This window comes from Ursus arctos, chromosome X, assembly GCF_023065955.2.
Source record: "Ursus arctos isolate Adak ecotype North America chromosome X, UrsArc2.0, whole genome shotgun sequence".
Classification (NCBI taxonomy): domain Eukaryota; kingdom Metazoa; phylum Chordata; class Mammalia; order Carnivora; family Ursidae; genus Ursus; species Ursus arctos.
Genome location: NC_079873.1, coordinates 79,280,522 through 79,298,337, shown reverse-complemented (window position 1 = coordinate 79,298,337; position 17,816 = coordinate 79,280,522). Strand labels below are relative to the sequence as shown.

General features: G+C 45.8%; 1 long non-coding RNA gene and 1 other non-coding gene across 18 annotated transcripts in view; one reads left to right on the top strand and one right to left on the bottom strand.

Moving 5' to 3' along the window:
- Positions 1–365: 365 nt before the first annotated feature.
- Positions 366–17,816, bottom strand: part of LOC113244347 (uncharacterized) — a 51,279-nt gene continuing 33,828 nt past the window's right edge. For 3 of the 17 annotated variants that reach the window (XR_008959790.1, XR_008959805.1, XR_008959799.1), the window contains 7 exons: positions 6,520–6,678; positions 5,825–5,905; positions 5,632–5,700; positions 5,170–5,277; positions 1,574–3,840; positions 1,138–1,187; positions 366–1,028 (listed from right to left, as the gene is read on the bottom strand). This is a non-coding gene — a long non-coding RNA (uncharacterized LOC113244347). Of the gene's footprint in view, positions 1,029–1,113; positions 1,188–1,573; positions 5,906–6,519; positions 6,679–17,816 lie in introns of all 17 variants that reach the window. The other 14 variants (XR_008959798.1, XR_008959782.1, XR_007188250.2 and 11 more) reach the window with 9 other exon arrangements.
- Positions 10,990–11,096, top strand: LOC113248124 (U6 spliceosomal RNA). The gene has a single exon (XR_003313465.1). It is a non-coding gene; the product is annotated as a U6 spliceosomal RNA (small nuclear RNA).

The window sequence follows — 17,816 nt, the reverse complement described above, 5'->3', positions numbered from 1 at the left end:
TCCCTCGCCCTTTCCTTCTCTCCCTCTCTCTCTATTTTCCTGAAAATAACAATCTTCAGCTTTCTTCTCTCATTTTGTATCTCATCTCAGTGTTTGCAGTTACATTTTTGTAGTTATTGCGGTTGGATAGCTTTTCATAGATTAGTTGGGCATTCCTATTGCTTTTAATAACAATTCTAGGTTAATATCGGTTTCGCATCTCGCTACTGATTTCTTTATATATCAAGGACATTTATCCTATGTCATCCATATATGTGGGTAATTTTTACTTCCCAGGTTTTCATGTGCTCTTTAATGCTATTCCCCCCCCAAAGTTGTTTTTAAATTTAAGTAGATTTGTATGACTAAGCAATTATACTGTTCTCTGTATAAAAACATTTTAATAAAAGGCTAGGGGCACAGAACACCATCTCCGTGTTTACCAGGGGAACAGAGCATTCCCCACCTCGACAGCCACATGGTTCTGGGGAGCACACACACAGCCTGGTCTTTAAGGGGTCCAGGATTTGAGACTCTACCCCGCTGTTCCCAAAGGGTCTCTGACCCTCTCTGAGTTTACCTGTCTCCATCTGTAGTACAAAACTACCTGCCTCAAATGGGTTTTGCAGGGATTTGACACGACATGCAATGCCATTCTTTATTATCAAAAGAATCAGGGGGTGCCTGGCTAGCTCCGTCTGTAGAGCACGGGACTCTTGATCTCGGGGTTGTGAGTTCGAGCCCCATATTGGGTGTAGAGGTTGCTTAAAAATAAAATCTTAAAAAAAAAAAAAAGAATCAGGGATTCTGAGTGAGACAAATACACAGAACAACTAGACCTCTGGGCGGATTAGTGTCAGTTAAACTTTGGCCTCCCAGCCTCAAGCAAACTCCTGCTCAGTCACAAGGATATACTCAGACTGGAGGAAAAACACAACAAAGATGATGAGGATGAAGAGGACCACACCCGAGGTGTTTTTGTCAGGGCTGTGTTGTCAGGATCCTGGATCAGAGTGGGTGAGGGCCTCCTCTGGGATCCTGTGATTGGCCTGGAGGAAATGAAGTGGGTAGTTGGGAGATCAGCAAAGCCAGGAGCCCTGAGTCTCATCCACAGGTCACCCAGTCTCCACTCACTTGTCCTGAATTCCTGAACCTCACCTTGGGCCAAGTGGGAACCAGTGTAGCCCCAGTGGCTGTCATGAAGTCACCTGGGATAGAGAAAGGACAGGTGACATCCATTACGACCAAAGTGGAGACAGTCTGACTGCAGTGCCATTTCCCAATCTGCGCAAAGAAAACATGGCTCCACATTTATTGCAACATATGCCGTGGAGTGAGCCCTGTGGCACGGTGTGTACTGGGAAAACTCCTGAAACCAAAATGTCTGTCAATAAAGGAACGAGGTCCGAAGAATTCATAAAAGTAATATACACCTGTTCAAAACAACTAGGTAACTTAATGTGTACAGAGACAGAAATGTTCAGGGTGATAATGAGTGAGATAAACAAGCAAAACAAATTATCTTCAAGTTCTCATTATTCCCTCCTCGGCTCCTCCCAGCTCCCTCCTATCTCCACGCACCCCCGGCACTCACTTCAGAGACCACTGGAGGTTCATCCCAGACTCGGTGTAGAAAACCTCCATCATTTCTGCTGCTCCTGGGAGACGGTGGGCGGTGGGCAAGAGGCTGCAGGAGGGTGTGGGCACTGGGATAGAGAATACACTCTGGGTCTCCTTGGGGCTGGCGTCCCTCACAACAATGTGTCATTCATGATGTCTACACTGGAGAAACTTGAGCCCCAGGACAGCTAGACAGATGGACAACCCCACTCCCCCAACAACAATCCTGCTGCCACTGCCACTCAGCAACCAGATTCCTTCCATACCCTTACTGTGCCTGCCCCCCAGATTGCTTGGTTGCTACCTCTACCCCTCCCGCAGAGACCACCTCTGGAGAGATTATCTACCAGGTTCCCTAGGTCAGGAAGTTTACCTGCACCCCAGGGATGGTTTAAGAGTCTCATTTGCTCCATAAAATGGCCCAAGGAGTAGACTGTCTAACCCCCATTTTCAGAGGCAGACACTGAGTCACAGCAGGTCATGTGATTTGACCAAGGTCACACAGCTGGTGCATGTTGGGGTCTGGAAGAGAACCCATATTCTGGTTCCATACCCCATGCTCTTAACCACTAGGCTAGACTCCTTGGATCCACCTGTTGGCTTTCCACAATATTGAGAAAACCTTGAGGACCACATAACCACATTCCCATACCCTTAAACCCAGGCTGGGCTGGGAGTTCCACCCACAACAGAGCACTCACCTGGAATTGCTGGCAGGGGAAGCAGTGAAGGTCTGGGTGAAGGTACAGATAAACTTACAAAAAATTGAATGTCACTTATATATCAATGAAACTGGGTGGGAGGTACGGGAAGAAGGTATGAACGGAACCCTGAGGCTTTCTTTCCACTTCCACAACAAACAACAACAGTCCCTTAGAATTACTCATGCTTGACACAATCACACAGCGTTCCCCAGTCAGGGTCTTATGTGATATTCATGCTGAAGGGGACAATTGTTCTCTGGGAATCAGGGTGTCAAGAATGGGGACGGCGACCATCAGAACGATCTGCTCCCAGTGACAGGCATCGTGACTATATACAGACCCTGTGACAGCCACTTCACAAGTTCGTTTGACTCCATTTTTACAGCTGCCCGAGAGATGGATATTATTAGGCTCCTTTTGCAAATGAGGGAAATGAGAGGTTAAGCAATGCAAGTTCGGAAAGTAAGGATATGGGGTGAGAGCCATCAAACCCCACAACCTCTGTCCCTAACACCCAGGATGTCCAGGTCAGACAGGGTTGGGCACCCAGCCCAGTGTGTCCCACCTACACTACTTGTCCCAGCCACCAGGGCCCTCTCTGCACACCTCCCCTGTGGACTGACCCAAAGGGAAAGTGCATTTTCTCTTTCTCTCCCTCCCTCCCTTGTCCTCTACACCGCTCATATTCTTCCCCTCTCTCCTCCATTTCCTTCCCAATGGGCAAATCCCACCTAGACTGTCCTGATTCCCGTCTCCAGTGCCACCAGAAGCAACAGTTGGAGCCCAGGCTCCAGGGCTGCCTTCCCCTTCCTGCCTCCCTTCCTTCCTTCAGGTCCCCACCAAAGGCTCCAGACGGAAGAGGGAATGGGGTGGGAGCCCAGGGCTCTGCTACCTCACTAGGGGTCCAGCACTCTGCAGGACCATGACACCCCCCAGGGGTGGCCCAGGATGCTGGGGCAGGGAGGCGAGTGAGGCAAGACCCAGGAGGCAGGGAGGGAGAGGGAGGCGGATGAAGACAGAAGAGGGGTTGACGGTAGGAAGGGAGAGGTGAGGGAGACATAGGGGAGTAGAGACAAAGGAGGGAGAGAACGCAAAGCAAAGGGAAGGGAAAGAAACTCTGCCATGGTGGTGGGGGTCAGGGAGGAAGAGAGGAGAAGGGACAAATGGCTCCCTGCCTGCAGTCCTTTCCTTCATCTGCCCTGGCTGGCCCTGGCACCTGAGGTAGAAATGGAAAACATGCAGGTATTGGGCCGGGGACATGCTGGTTGAACCTTTGTCACCTGTGTGAGCTCGGTCTGAGCCAGACATGGGGAACGAGGCAGCCACGGGGGCAGGAGACCTACCCCAGAAGGAGTAGTGGGTCAAGCCCCAGGTCAGCGTGGAGCTGAGGGTCTGTGGTCCCCTCCTATGATCACCGCCGTCCCTCCTGATGGCCCCAGTGCACCTGTGCTTGTCTCAGTCGGTTCCTTGCCTGAGGGGTTATACCCGTGCCCGGCTACCCAGGGCTCCTCTGAAGGACCAGTCAGGATGATGTGACCTGCGGAGGGAGGGGAGGGGGCGGTGCCTCTGAGAGGCCTGTCCTTCTGTGCTCTCAAGCACCTCTGCCCTCTGCCTTCCACTGCTGCCTCAGGAAGCCCTCTGCTCACTGGCAGTCACCCACTACCGGCCCCCTGACTCAGGGAACCCTGGTTTCTCCCAAGGAGGGCCCAGCTCCTGGCATTGGGCCAGGGCAACAGGACCTTGGGGAACAGCCCCCCAGGACCTCGGCCCTCAGCATGGGACAGGAAAGCCATCGTGACAGCCTGAGATTAGAAGGAGGGTACATTTGGTTCAAAGAAAGGAGGGTCCTCTCAGAACCAGGGAGGGGAGCCCTGTTTCAGCAGGGCGTAGGAAGGCCTGTCTCAGCATGAGGCCCTGGGCAGGAAGGCCCTTCCCAGTCCAGGGCACCAGCACCGGGCTCAAGGTGGTCACTCTGCTCCTGAGCAGGAGGGCAATGCCTGCTTCCTAGAACACACTCACGGGAAGGCATGAGTCTCAGTCTGTTTGGGCTGCTATAACAAAATACTACCAACTAGGTATCTGATAAATGACAGAAATTTACTGCTATCCATTCTGTAGGCTTAAGTCTAGATCAAGGCACCAGCATGGCCGCTTTCTGGTGAGGGCCCTCTTCCTGGTTCATGCCTGGCACCTTCTTGCTATGTCCTCACATGGTAGAAAGGGTTAGGGATCTCTCTGCAGCCTCTTATATAAGGGTACTCATCCCATTCAGGAGGGTTACACCCTCATGACCTAAGCACCTCCCCCAAACCCACTTTCTGACACTATCATCTTTGGGTGTCAGGCTTTCAACAAATGAGGAGTGTGGGGTGGGGAACACGAACATCCAGGACATAGCGTCATGTTAGAGAAAGCTGAGTGCAGAAAGGTAAAAAACAGACCCCAGACCAGGCAAACAGGTGAGCAGGTCAGAGGAAGGAAAGGAGACCTCTAAGCACAGGTGAGGGACACAGACAGAAGAGAAGGCAGAGCATGTGGTCTTCCCCATGGCTGCCACCTCCCGCAGAGGGGCACTGCTGGGTAGCTCAGGCTCCTAGGGTCAGAGGTCCCCAGGAAAGTTGACATGGATTCCCTTCTGGCCACAGCTCTACAACCCCTTCACCTTGTGCAACTCTCAGGCTGACTTCCGCTGAGAAATACGAGGAGGAAATTGTAAAAGGAGTCCCAGGGAAAGAGACACACTCGGGCCCCTGTGCCCCAGCCCCTACCTTTCCACCCAGGTACCTTCTCCTGCCTCCTGTCATCTCTCAGATGAGCACTACCACCCACTGTCAACCCCGACTTTGAGCTGGCTCCCTCTTCCCACCTCGTTTTTGGAGAGGTTCAGGATCTTGACTGTGGAGACCACCTGTATAATGTCAGACAGGCCATCCAGCCCATATGGCTTGTTGTTGCTCAAGTTCAAGGACAGCAGCTTTTGGCGAAGAAGAGTTAGAGTGACAGTTACTGTCTAGGGCCTCAGAGACAAATCTCCCCACAGCCCATGGGTTCCACCCTCTACCGTAATATCAGCACCGGGCCTAAGGCCTCACCTCAGGGAAATTCTCTTCAGCGATCTGCAGGGTGGCAGCCATGCAATTCCCTCGATTCAGGATTATATCTATATCATGGCCCAGCAAGTGCTTGGGAAGCCAAGAAGAGGCAACCAGAAGGCTGAGAGGGGTCCAGGGCCAGCACCAACTCCTCCCCACATCACCATCCCTCAGTCTTCCTTCCAGGCAGATCCCTGTGCCCTCACCTGCCCTAGAATTACTGCTGTCAAGTGTACCTGGGTCAAAGTGGAGCCTCTGGAGGCAAGAACTTGTTGGGAAACATCATAATGTTTGTTCATGGTCAGCTGCAGAGAGAGGTGGAGAGAGCCACTGGGAGGCTGTGGTGGGGACAGGGAAACAAACCAGGGGCTGGAGGAAGAAGAGGTGGGTCTCGGTGTGGGCACACAATGGGCCTTGAGCCTGCATTACCTTTAGCGGCTCCATTTCTTCTGGCTCCAACTTATACCGCACAGAGTAGGGTACAGTACAGCGACTGACATAGATAGATATCTGCAGGAAGGAGAGGTGGGGTAAGCACCAGGAACTCTCATTCTAAAGAAGACAACCAACCCCTGGCCTGTCGTCCTTCCCCAGGACTAGGTACAGGTAATGTCCTCGGCATGCACCCTCTGGTTCTCTTTTGTTACACATGTTATCGCTGACACCCTTCGATGCACAGTCAGTGTCAGCATCCTGGTCCAAGTACTAGGCCTGTGTTTTCACGTAGTTCCTGTCTCTATGATCTTCCTTTTATGAATTTCCAGGAGATCCCACCTCGTGAAGACCCTGCTTGCCCCTCAGACAAGGTCTCCAGAGACTTGACCCCCATCTGCCGCACTCACCTTGAGCCAAACTGAGGCATCCAGCGGAAAGTTGTTCCACCTCCTTGGGTGTGGTTTTCAGCTTTGCCTTTAGCCATCCTCTACTCTAATCCCTTTATATCCCTTCTCTGAACCTGCCTTAGATGACCGAGGCTGATAGCTACCAGTACAAGAGGAAAAAAAGGACACATTACAAAGCCCACCCGTCCCAGCAGAGTAACCTAGCCCCTCTGCACAAGACCAACACAACTGCCCCTGACCTGTCTCTCCTGCACGTTCCGTACATTTTGCCAGGACACTCACTGTGATCCTGAACCAGCTCCCAGGGTTCCATCCTTTCATTTCTCCCCCATTTCTCTCCGTGGAGGAATTCTCTCTTTCTGTATGTCCACATCAGCATAGACAAGGCCTTAATAATGCCATCGGCTTCTCCTATGGTAGAGTCGGTTGGCCTAGTGGGTGCTGTGGGCAAGTGGAGAGAAAGGAGTCCATGAACTTCAAAAAAGATGTCTACATTTTTGCCCCACAGATACCAGGACTACCATTATGATTGCTCGACTGGTCATCAATTCCTAGGTTCTGTCATGTTGTAGGAAAAAAAAGATACAGTTAACGATAAGGTTATGTATGCCACTGGTTAGAGCATGTCAACCGTGGGGACTGATCACTTCACATTGCTAAAAAAGAGACAACAGGCCCCAAATGGAGTCACTCGTGCTAAGCCCATGTCACCAAACAGAGACTTAACACCTAACCTAACTGCAGTTTCAGCCTCGCCCACAAATGTAATCTTAACTAGTCGGTCTAGAATCTCCTGGTCAGTATAACGAGGTAATCTGCCTAATAGACCCCTTCCATCCCCCAAAAGGGAGGTGACCTTGTCTTAAACAATCCACTACTTGCTAGTAATTTCCTCATCCTGCCTCCTTCTGCCTATGCAAGTCTTCCATTTTGTACAGCCCTTAGGAGCTTCTTTCTTTTTCTTTTCTTTTCTTTTTTTTTTTTAAAGATTTTATTTATTTATTTGACACAGAGAGAGACAGCCAGTGAGAGACGGAACACAAGCAGGGGGAGTGGGAGAGGAAGAAGCAGGCTCCCAGCGGAGCAGGGAGCCTGATGTGGCGCTCCATCCCAGGACCCTTTCTATTTGCTAGATGGGATGCTGCCCCCAATTCATGGGTAGTTGAATAAACCCAATAAGACCTTTAAAATTTACTTAGTTGATTCTTTTTTCTTAACACTATCTTATTTGGGGGTCCACATAAGCACCATTCATTGCTGCTTCTCCATCTTGTTCACGGATGCATGAAGGATGAATGCCAGAAATGCCACGTTTATACCCGTTTTCATATTTCCTAGGGAAACACCCAGGTATCTAGCTCCTCTTTGAAAGGAAGTATGTCTATCAATGTACTCTGAAATCAGGAAGGACAGTATAAAAGAAACAAAATTAAAACCAAATCAAGGTAGAAAACACATCAATGACCTGAATAACAGAGCAAAGTCCTGTGATAGCGTTTACAGATAATGAAGAAATATCATTGACTTTTTTAATCTAAAAGGAAATATAGCCAGCAGCATGCTTCAAAGTTTGGAAAACTCCACTGTGGATCTGCCTCCTGGGAGATGAGAGGTAGGGAGCATTCTCAGCCCAGGAGAGAACAAGCACAGGAGGAAGGGTTGGGCAGAGGGCCCGTTCTGAAATCTTAGTTCCTTCTCTGCCATTTCCAGGCTGGGTGACCCGGCACAAGTTAATTAATGACTATAACCCCCTCCTCCAACCTGAGCTCGAAGCTCATAATAGAATCTGTCCTGACTGTGTGGTGTTAAGTTTCAAGAGTCAAAGGCAAGTTCCCCCACCTAAATGGAGAAGTACAAAAACAGACAGCAAGTCTGAAGAAATATGCAGCATGAAGCCTGGTGAGACAACATGGTGGAGGATCCTGAAAGAGAAGGGGCGAGAGTTGAAGGTGTTAGAGCGAATAACACTAACGCATGTTCAGTTGGTCCCAGAAAAAAAGGAAGGGCGTGGTGCAGATGATATATTTAAAGAAATGATAGTCGGCAAGTTTAAAAAGCGACAAAAGACATCAAGTTGCAGATTCATGAAGCTCCCTGTTTGTCAAACCTGGAGGGGTATGAGGAAAACCAAATGTAGGTCTATCACGGTAATACTGTTGACACCCAGAGGTAGAGAGCAGATACTCAAAGCTGAGAGAGGAAGAAAAGACAGATATCCCCACAGAAGCAGCAATCAGACTGGAATCTAATCTGTCAACAGAAACAATGGTATCTTGAAGGGAGTGAGTTTCTATCTTCCAAGCCCAGAAGGAAAATAATTGCAAACCTAGAATTCCATACCCAGAAAGAAATGTCTTTCAAAAATGGAGAACAGCCATTTTAATGTAGCAAACTGGGCAAATCTGGCCCTCAAAGCCTCAAGTTAAAAGAAATACTAAAGTTGCTTCTTCAGGCAGAGAAAATATGAGCCCAGGTGGAAAGACAGATGCATAAAAGAAAGAAAATGACATTGGCGAAGATGTAAACGAGTTTAAGTGAGTGTTAACTGTGTAATACGTGACAATAATGTTTTCTGGGATTTAAATATATAGATAATTAAAATGCATAAGAGCAACTTGGGAAGGTTAAAATGAAGTCAAGGTATTCTATGGTTCCTGCGTTTTCTCATAATATAGAAATAAAGTAATTGACAGTTAAGCGTGTATATTGTAATCTCAAGGGTAAACACTACAAGAATGACAATGACAAAAGAATGTGCCACTAACTTGCCAAATGAGGTAAAAATCAAATAGTCAAATACAGATTATTTCAAGAGAAAGGAAAGGAAAAGGAAATTAGAGCAGGTAAAAATAAATGTAAAGCAAATATTAGGATGGCGTGGTTAAGCCAAATTATGCCTGTTAATTTCATTCCGTGTAAACAGATGAAATATTGCAGGTGGAAAGGCAAACACCACACTAGATAAAAATTCCATCAAATGCACCTTAAAAGAGACACATGTGAAATTTAATGACGTACAAAATTGGGGGGAAATGGCAATTTGAACACTAACCAACAGAAAGCTAGTGTACCCACATTAATAAGATAAACGTATAATTTCAAACAAAAGCATTACTAGAGGTAAGAGGGAGATTTCATAACAATAAAAGATTCAATTGAACAAGAAGATATTGATAAAACAATTCTAAATTTATTTGCACCTCTTATATAGAGCCAAAATACACCAAGCTGTGATATCGTGATTCACAGTAAGAAATGTACGCAGTGGGGTGCCTGCGTGGCTCAGTGGGTTGTCTGACTCTTGGTCTCGACTCAGGTCGTGATCTCATGCGTCATGGGATCGGCCCGGTGTGTGGGCTCCATGCTCAGTGGGAAGTCTGCTTGGGATTCCCTCCGTCTGCCCCTCCCCTCCTCCCCGGTGCACTCACACTCCGGGGCGCACTCTCTCTCTCTCAAATAAATAAATATATCTTTAAAAAAAAAAAGAAAGAAAGAAATACATGCAGTTTTTGGTCTTTGTCCCTCCTGATACAAAGCTCCTGAAATTCTTGGAATTTTCTGTGCTGAGAGTGATCATGTCTGTCTTTTGTCATGTTAGTGTGATGACTTTTGGAAAACACCAGAGGTTAGGGGCTGGTTGCCAGGAGAACCAACCATGAGATTAGAGGGTTAGAACTTTTGGTCCCACCTCCTTGACCTCTGGGGAGGGGAGAGGGACTGGAGATTTGAGTCCAATGGCCAATGATTTAATCATGACTATCTAAGGAAGCCTCCATGGTGATTGTTCACCTGCAGTGGTGTGGACTTTTAACATTTTGTCCACTCTTCAGTGAACCAGAGTCAAAATATTCATTGAGCATTACTATTATTTGCTGATTTTTTATGGTAATATTCTATCCTTATGACACTATTGCAACCAAATTGGCTTTACCAGCTTGGCTTTAGTAGGTAAAGAAGACAATGGATTACCATCTTTATTGCTGTAAGGTGTTCAGCATTATATGCTAGGAGACTCTAGTTTAATTGTTTCAGGTGGAAAAGTATTCTCTGAGTTTCCACTTTGAATGTGTTTGGACTAAACAAACAATAAACTACTGATGTCTGGAGGGGGGTTAAAAAAAAAACAACAAAGGACTGAGTTCAGAGCTTCCAGGTTGGTAAACCCGAATACATCCACGTGCCACCGTGTCATGCCCCGGACTCCACGGGGACAGAAGCCTCTGTGTTTGGGGCCTCACCCCAAGTATCTCTTCATCTGGCTGTTGATTCCTATTCTTTAATATCCTTCGTAATCTAGTGAGGAAATGGGTTTCCTGAGTTCTGTGAGCCACCCTAGCAAATTAATCGAACCCAAGGAAGGGGTTTTGGGAACCTCTGACTTATAGCCAGTCAGTCAGAAGCACAGGTAACAACTTGGACTCGAGACTGACATCGAAAGTAGAGGGCGATCATGTGGGACTGAGCCCTCAACCTGAGGAATCCGATGCTATCTCCGGGTAGGTAGTGTGAAACCTGAGTTAAATTACAGGACACCCAGCTTGTGTAGGAGACTTGCTTGAATGTGTGGGGGGAAAGCCCACACATCGGAATTGCGTATAGGATAGTAAAAGCTAAAACTGGCAGAAGTAAATGGAGAAGTGGACAGATCCACTATCACAACTGGAGATTTTAACACATCTCACTGAGTGATAGCTCAAACAGGCACATGAAAATTCAGTTAGATGCATTACATTTAAACAATGTTAGTAACAAGTGCTCACTTCAGTAGCACATATACTAAAATTGGAACAATACGGAGAAGATTAGCATGGCCCCCGTGCAAGGACGACACGCAAGTTTGTGAAGCATTCCGCATTTAAAAAATAAATGTTACTAACAAATGTATTCACTTAATTGACATGGAACAATGCACATAATAACTACACATGGAACATTGCAGAGTAAGTCACATGTTGGGCCATACAGGAAAACTTGAGGAACTCCCATGAACATAATACAATCTAGCCTGAAGAGTTGGGTGACGATTCAAAGGTAATGTTGGGTTCTCTGTCCCTCTCCTACCTTTACATGATTCCCAAGAATGTTAATCTCCAACAACCCCCACCAGCTTCAAATGACCCTCTCCACGTGCCAAACCCCTGACCTGGGAGAACCATGTGACTCAGGCCTTTCCCCTCAACTAGCTGTCTGAAAATACACCTGAGGTTCGCTTGACTTGGGTACGGTAAGATGACAGACATGGAAACAATGTCCTTGAAAGAGGAGTTTACTACCTACAGCTCCCAAGAGGAGGGGACACGCCATAACACTCAGGGCCACATAAGGAAACACCTGCGTTGGTCAGGAGGCAGAGAGAATGAGGGGGAAACATGAGCCAGAGTCATTATTCTGGCTTAATGGGAAGGACTGGGAGAGGCGGGATCAGGATCCCGAGTTAAGCTTTGGATTGAATAGTTTGAATAATTTTGGTGGACACTGGGCTAGGCGGGGGGCCCCTAGTGGTCCAGTATCTGGACTTGGGATGATTTAGGGCAAGGAGAATACTGAACTGGGGTGTGAGAATTTGATAAAGGAGGTGGTGGGAGGTGTGGACTCTGGATTGGTTGGTTTGCGTATCAAAAGTGTTGACTGCTATCTCAAGGAATTAGCTCACCCTAGGAGAGGCAGTCCCTGCACCAGGTCCACAAGGCCCCTATTTTGTCAAAGCATCATACAATATAGTTAATAGAAAACATGCAGAATATGCCGAGGGAAAGATTTCACCTCAGTCGTGACCATAGCCATAGGAGGAGAGGTTTTCCATGTAGAACTAGGATAGGCGTGTCATGGCCCATTGGGGTCATGTCTCAGGAGAATAGAAAACACTCAGCCCTGGCCCTTGCGACCCTCCATCTAAAGGGGGACTGCCGGGTGTCTTGTTGGATGGGGTTGGAGAGGGGGGCCCAGAAACCTCCTGGCCTGGGGGCGTCCTGACACGGAGGACCAGCACTGACCAACCCATCCATGGGGTGACCTGCAGGAAGTGACCCGTCACCAGTGTCCTTGCAGGGTGCTCATGAGGTGAATCTGTGGGGTCTGTAGCTGGAGGTTTGGAGAAGATCCAGGAGGGCTGCCGAGGAAGGCAAGAGCAGACCCCAAACCATGTTGTCAGGGCCACACAAATAAGATGGAGTCCTAATAGGAAAACCCTTTCCCAAAGGCATAGAGAGGAGAGCCCTGGCAGACAGAAAAAAAAAAAAAAAAAAAAAAAAAAAAGCAAAACAAAACAAACGCAAAAAGCAAAAGAAAAAAGAAAAAGGAAAAACAAAACACGTAACTTCCCTGAGTTTTGCCACCAGCCTAATGCCGCAGGAGCCATTTCGAACTGCACCACTCTTGCACAGGAGGCTGGCAAGAGTCAGGAGGCCTGGGACCCAGGTACTGGTAGCCGCAAATCCAGAAGATTCTGCGGCCTACTGCATCACATGGTGTCCCTTCATTTTTCCTCGAAAAGGGACTCTGACCACACAGTCACCAGCTCCTTGCCTTCTCTGAGGTTGCTGAGTCTCAGATAAAGGAGTCTCTCTGGGGTCATTCAGATACTACATAGTATCTCCAGAAATGGAGACCGGAACTGAGCTTCATGAGAGAGGAAGGCGTGGCCATGCACAGCTGCAGTGAACTCTTTCTGCAATACAGCTGACCCTTGAGCAACACGGGTTTGAACCGCACGGGTCCATTTTTAAGGAGGTTTTTTTGTTTTGTTTTGTTTACAATACACTATTGTAAATGTATTTTCTCTTCCTTATGATTTTCTTCATAACATTTTCTTTTCTCTAGCTTACTTTCTTGTAAGAATACAGTACATAATACACATGACATACGAAGTAGGTGTTAATTGACTGGTTATGTTATCGCTACGGCTTCCAGTCAACAGTAAGCTATTAGCAGTTAAGTTTTTCGAGAGTCAAAAATTATAGATGGACTTTTGACCCAGCTGGGGGGAGTCGGTGCCCCTAAACCCCACGTTGTTCAAGGGACAACCGTACATGAGGTCTGAAATAAGGGTAAAGTAACAGAAACATTTGAAAACAGCCACGTGGCAGGAAATAACTCCAGCACATTCCACAGAGGTTACACACAAAACAGCTGGGAAGTGTAAAGGAAACAGCAAAGAGTTGGTGGGTCGCTATGAGGAGAGCAGGGGGGAAAAGCATGGTTTTTCCTTTTAATAACGCAGTCAATGTGGATAGATGCCCTCTGGCGGTCAGATCCAGAATTGTAGCTCTGAAAGTCTTGGCTCGAGGGGCGCAGCCAAAGAAAGGGAGGGAGGAAAAGGCCTGGGCTCTGGTGCATTAGCCAGAACTCTCTGCAATCCCTCCCCCCCCACCCCCCCACCCCCCGCCAGCAATCGTTTCCCAGTCTTTAGGCCCTGAGAGGGCAAGTCCAGCCAGAGTGAGCCAAAAAGAAATCTGCTAACGAGAGTGCGTGAACGTTTGGAGTGTGGGAAGTGTAAGACACACACACAGACACAGATAAACTGTCCAAGTCAAGCATGGAAATTTTTAAAATTTTACAAAACAGTGTCAGGTGAACGTTTTTATAAACTGGTAAAAATATATGTGAACTTTTTTGCCCGTTAGTTATTAGATATTTTAAGTGTTTCTTTCACAAACTTACCTAACGTCAAAATATTAAACCCTACAAATACACATTCAGGAAATGAAATTATCCTGCACCTTCCATCTCAATGATCCCCTCATTGTAACCCACAGGTACCCACTATAGACAGATTGGTGCTCATTTTCCAGATGTGTTCTCTTTAGGTAATGTGACTACGTACCTTAAAACACGAGTATTCCGTATGGACACATATTACTTTTAAATGATCAACCACGTAAGTAGTTTTATGCAAATTGGCCTTTTCACTTCTTTTGACTTCTCCAGATTTTCATTTCTTCAGCTAATGTGCTTTGGCATCTGTCCAGTGTTTATTAGAGTAAGCACTTTGGCTTCTCAGTGAATTATTTATTCATATCTTTTGGCTCTTTTTCTGCATCGACTGGTTAGCAACAGACCTTTATGTTCACGCATATTAGCACAAGGTCTGTAATAACATTTGCACAGATTTACTCCCAGCTTTTCATTTTTTTATTTTGACAGTACATAAGTTGGCGTTAAGTTTTTGTTGACTTTATGTTTTAAAAATAATATAGCAAAAGTGAATAATACACAGGGTTTCATCAATTACCAGACCCCTGGGGATTCAGTCATTCAGAGCCTTAAAGGCGTCAGGACACAGTGGAAAAAGCTTTATATCTAATTCTACATTTGTGAAAAACCGGGATGATACCTGAACACTTGTTTAGCTTAAAGGGGATATGTAATGTGCCTCTGGCTTAAAGTAATTCTGTAAATGATGATTTCGTTCCCGCCATGGAGGTCACGTACCCTGTGCTTCGGCCTGGGCCGCACACCTGGCTTCAGACAGGCCAGCTGATGGGGCGCTGTATCCGTGCCTCTAGGCGGAGGGGCCGGCGTCGCGTCTCCACAATCACCTTCACCAACGGTGGGTTGGTGGGTTGTCTGAGCACAAAGTGGCCGTGACATACACAGCAGAGAAATTTAAATCTAGATATGCGACCCTGGGACCACGTTAACTATGTTACAAATTTAGTTAGAAAAATTAAAGGGAAGTTATAAAAAGACCTTGTCTATCCCAAGCAAAAATGTTAAATATAAAGAAATGTGAATTATTGGGAAAATATTTGGAACCTTTTATAAACAAATGTTTATTGTTACCCTATGTAAATAAATCCGATTACCTAGAAGAGTGTTGTTCAAAGTCCACAGTGAAGTAATCCCAACTATGCATCACAGTCAAATATATAAAGATTAAAGTATAAAACCACGGGATGACTGGCTGGCTCAGTCAGTAGCGCACACGACCCTTGATCTCAGGGTCTTGAGTTCAAGCCCCACGCTGGGCATAGAGCTTACTTTTAAAAAAATAATAAAGTATAAAACAAATTACATATGTATATGTCTGTGTATGTGTGTATAAAGCATACTGAAGAGCAGTAGATGTATTGCTATCCAAATTTTGAAGAAATATATATGTTCGTGCGAGTCTACCTCTATACTACTCTACATACAAAAATATAGCTGGAGAACACAAATTCTCTACACACAAAAATATAGCTGGAAAATAGAAATTTAATTACAAAGTCTGGACACCTTGCTGTGTAGCAGGATGAAGGAAACAGACAAGAAAAAATTCCCTAATAAATATTCATTCTGAACCGCATTTGTTTTCAGGACAAATATATTAATTTTGAAATCAGAAAAATAACGAGGGAAAAATACCTAAGATTGTAGTAGATTCTTTGCTGGGAATTTCATTACAAAAATAATGCAGGCAAACATAGGCACACGTTCTAAATAATTTTGGGTGGTGAAATTGGTGGCAACAGGGGAGGCAGGAACCCAATCTCTAGTGGCAGCTCTCATCCGCTTTCCGAGTCTTTCCTTCAAATGGCTTCACAAAGACATATTTCTATGAACACTGTAGTTTTTTGGCTCTAACATGCAAATACTGGCTTTTCCACTTTTACAAATTGTTGGACAATATTCAATAACTATCCCTTGACATTTCTTTAAAATGGGTTATTGATCTATTTCAGTTGATAAACATGTCCCTAATAAACTGGATATTTCAATATCAGTAAAGAAGCAAAAGAAAATGTCTCACATTCACATGTGACCAGTTACATTTGCTAGTCAGCTTCAAAATACATAATGATGCAATTAAAAGTGCATTTGCACTTCACTGGCTCTTTTAAGCTTTATAGAGTTACCCTGTGAGATGATTTTTGGAAACGAAGTCACTTTTAAATAAAGAAAACATATTTAAAATGTCTGATATATAGAGTCTGGATGCAGTAAATACTTGTAGAATAAACGAAAAAATCATAATAATGTTTGGGGCGCCTGGGTGACTCAGTCAGCTAAGCATCCACTCTTGATTTCGGCTCAGGATCTCAGGGTCATGAGATCGAGCCCCTTGTAGGGCTCCGCACTCCGCACAGGGTCTGCTTGAGATTCTCTCTCCCCGTCTCCCTTTGCCCCTCCCCTGGCCTGAGAGCACACTCCCTCTCACTCTCTCAAAATAAATGAACATTGGAAAAGTGTCCATTCATATCTTCTGCCCATTTTTTTTCTTTATTTGTTTCTCGTGTATTGAGTTTGAGAAGTTCTTTGTAGATCTTGGATACCAGTCTTTTATCTGTAGTGTCATTTGCAAATATCTTCTCCCATTCCGTGGGCTGCCTCCAATGAAGACATATGAATGGCTAACAGACACATGAAAAAATGTTCAAAATCATTAGCCATCAGGGAAATTCAAATCAAAACCACATTGAGATACCACCTTACTCCAGTTAGCATGGCAATAATTGACCAGGCAAGAAACAACAAATGTTGGAGAGGATGTGGAGAAAGGGGATCCCTCTTACGCTGTTGGTGGGAATCCAAGTTGGTACAGCCACTTTGGAAAACAGTGTGGAGGTCCCTTAAAAAGTTAAAAATTGAGCTACCCTATGACCCAGCCATTGCACTACTGGGTGTTTACCCCAAAGATACAGACGTAGTGAAGAGAAGGGCCATATGCACCCCAATGTTCATAGCAGCAATGTCCACAATAGCTAAATCGTGGAAGGAGCCGAGATGCCCTTCAACAGATGACTGGATTAAGAAGATGTGGTCCATATATACAATGGAATATTACTCAGCCATCAGAAAGAACGAGTTCTCAACATTTGCAGCAAAGTGGATGGGACTGGAGATTATGCTAAGTGAAATAAGTCAAGCAGAGAAAGACAATTCTCATATGGTTTCACTCATTTATGGAACATAAGAAATAGCCGGAAGATCGGTAGGAGAAGGAAGGGAAGAGTGAAGGGGGGTAAGCAGAAGGGGGAATGAACCATGAGAGATTATGCACTCTGGGAAACAAACTGAGGGCTTCAGAGGGGAGGGGGTGTGGGGGACTGGGATAGGCCGGCGATGGGTACTAAGGAGGGCATGTATTGCATGGTGCACTGGGTGTTATACGCAAATAATGAATCCTGGAACACTACATACATCAAAAACTAAGGATATACTGTATGGTGACTAACATAACACAATAAAAAAGTATTGTATAAAAAATAAATAAAAAAATAAATGAACAAAATCTTTAAAAAGATGTTTGAATGCATCTCAACTACATATACATGTGTATGTATATGTATGTCTATATGTGTGCGTACGTCTATGTCTACATGTGTGTACGTATGTGTACACGTTTATATATTTCACACTCTCACAGACACACACGTGCAGATTTCTAGGAATCGTTGGTGGGAGGGGCTGAAGAAAACTTCCTGACATGGGGTTTAATGTCCTCGGGCTCTGTCTGAGTCACCCTTTAATGCTTTATTTGTCACATAAACTTCCAGAAAATTCCCTGTAATGGGGCTCTTCTCTCCCTCTTTCCAAGGTTTCCTGCTAAAGGATGGTCCAAGCCGCCCTTCTGGGTCTGGTCACTAGATGGCAGTGAC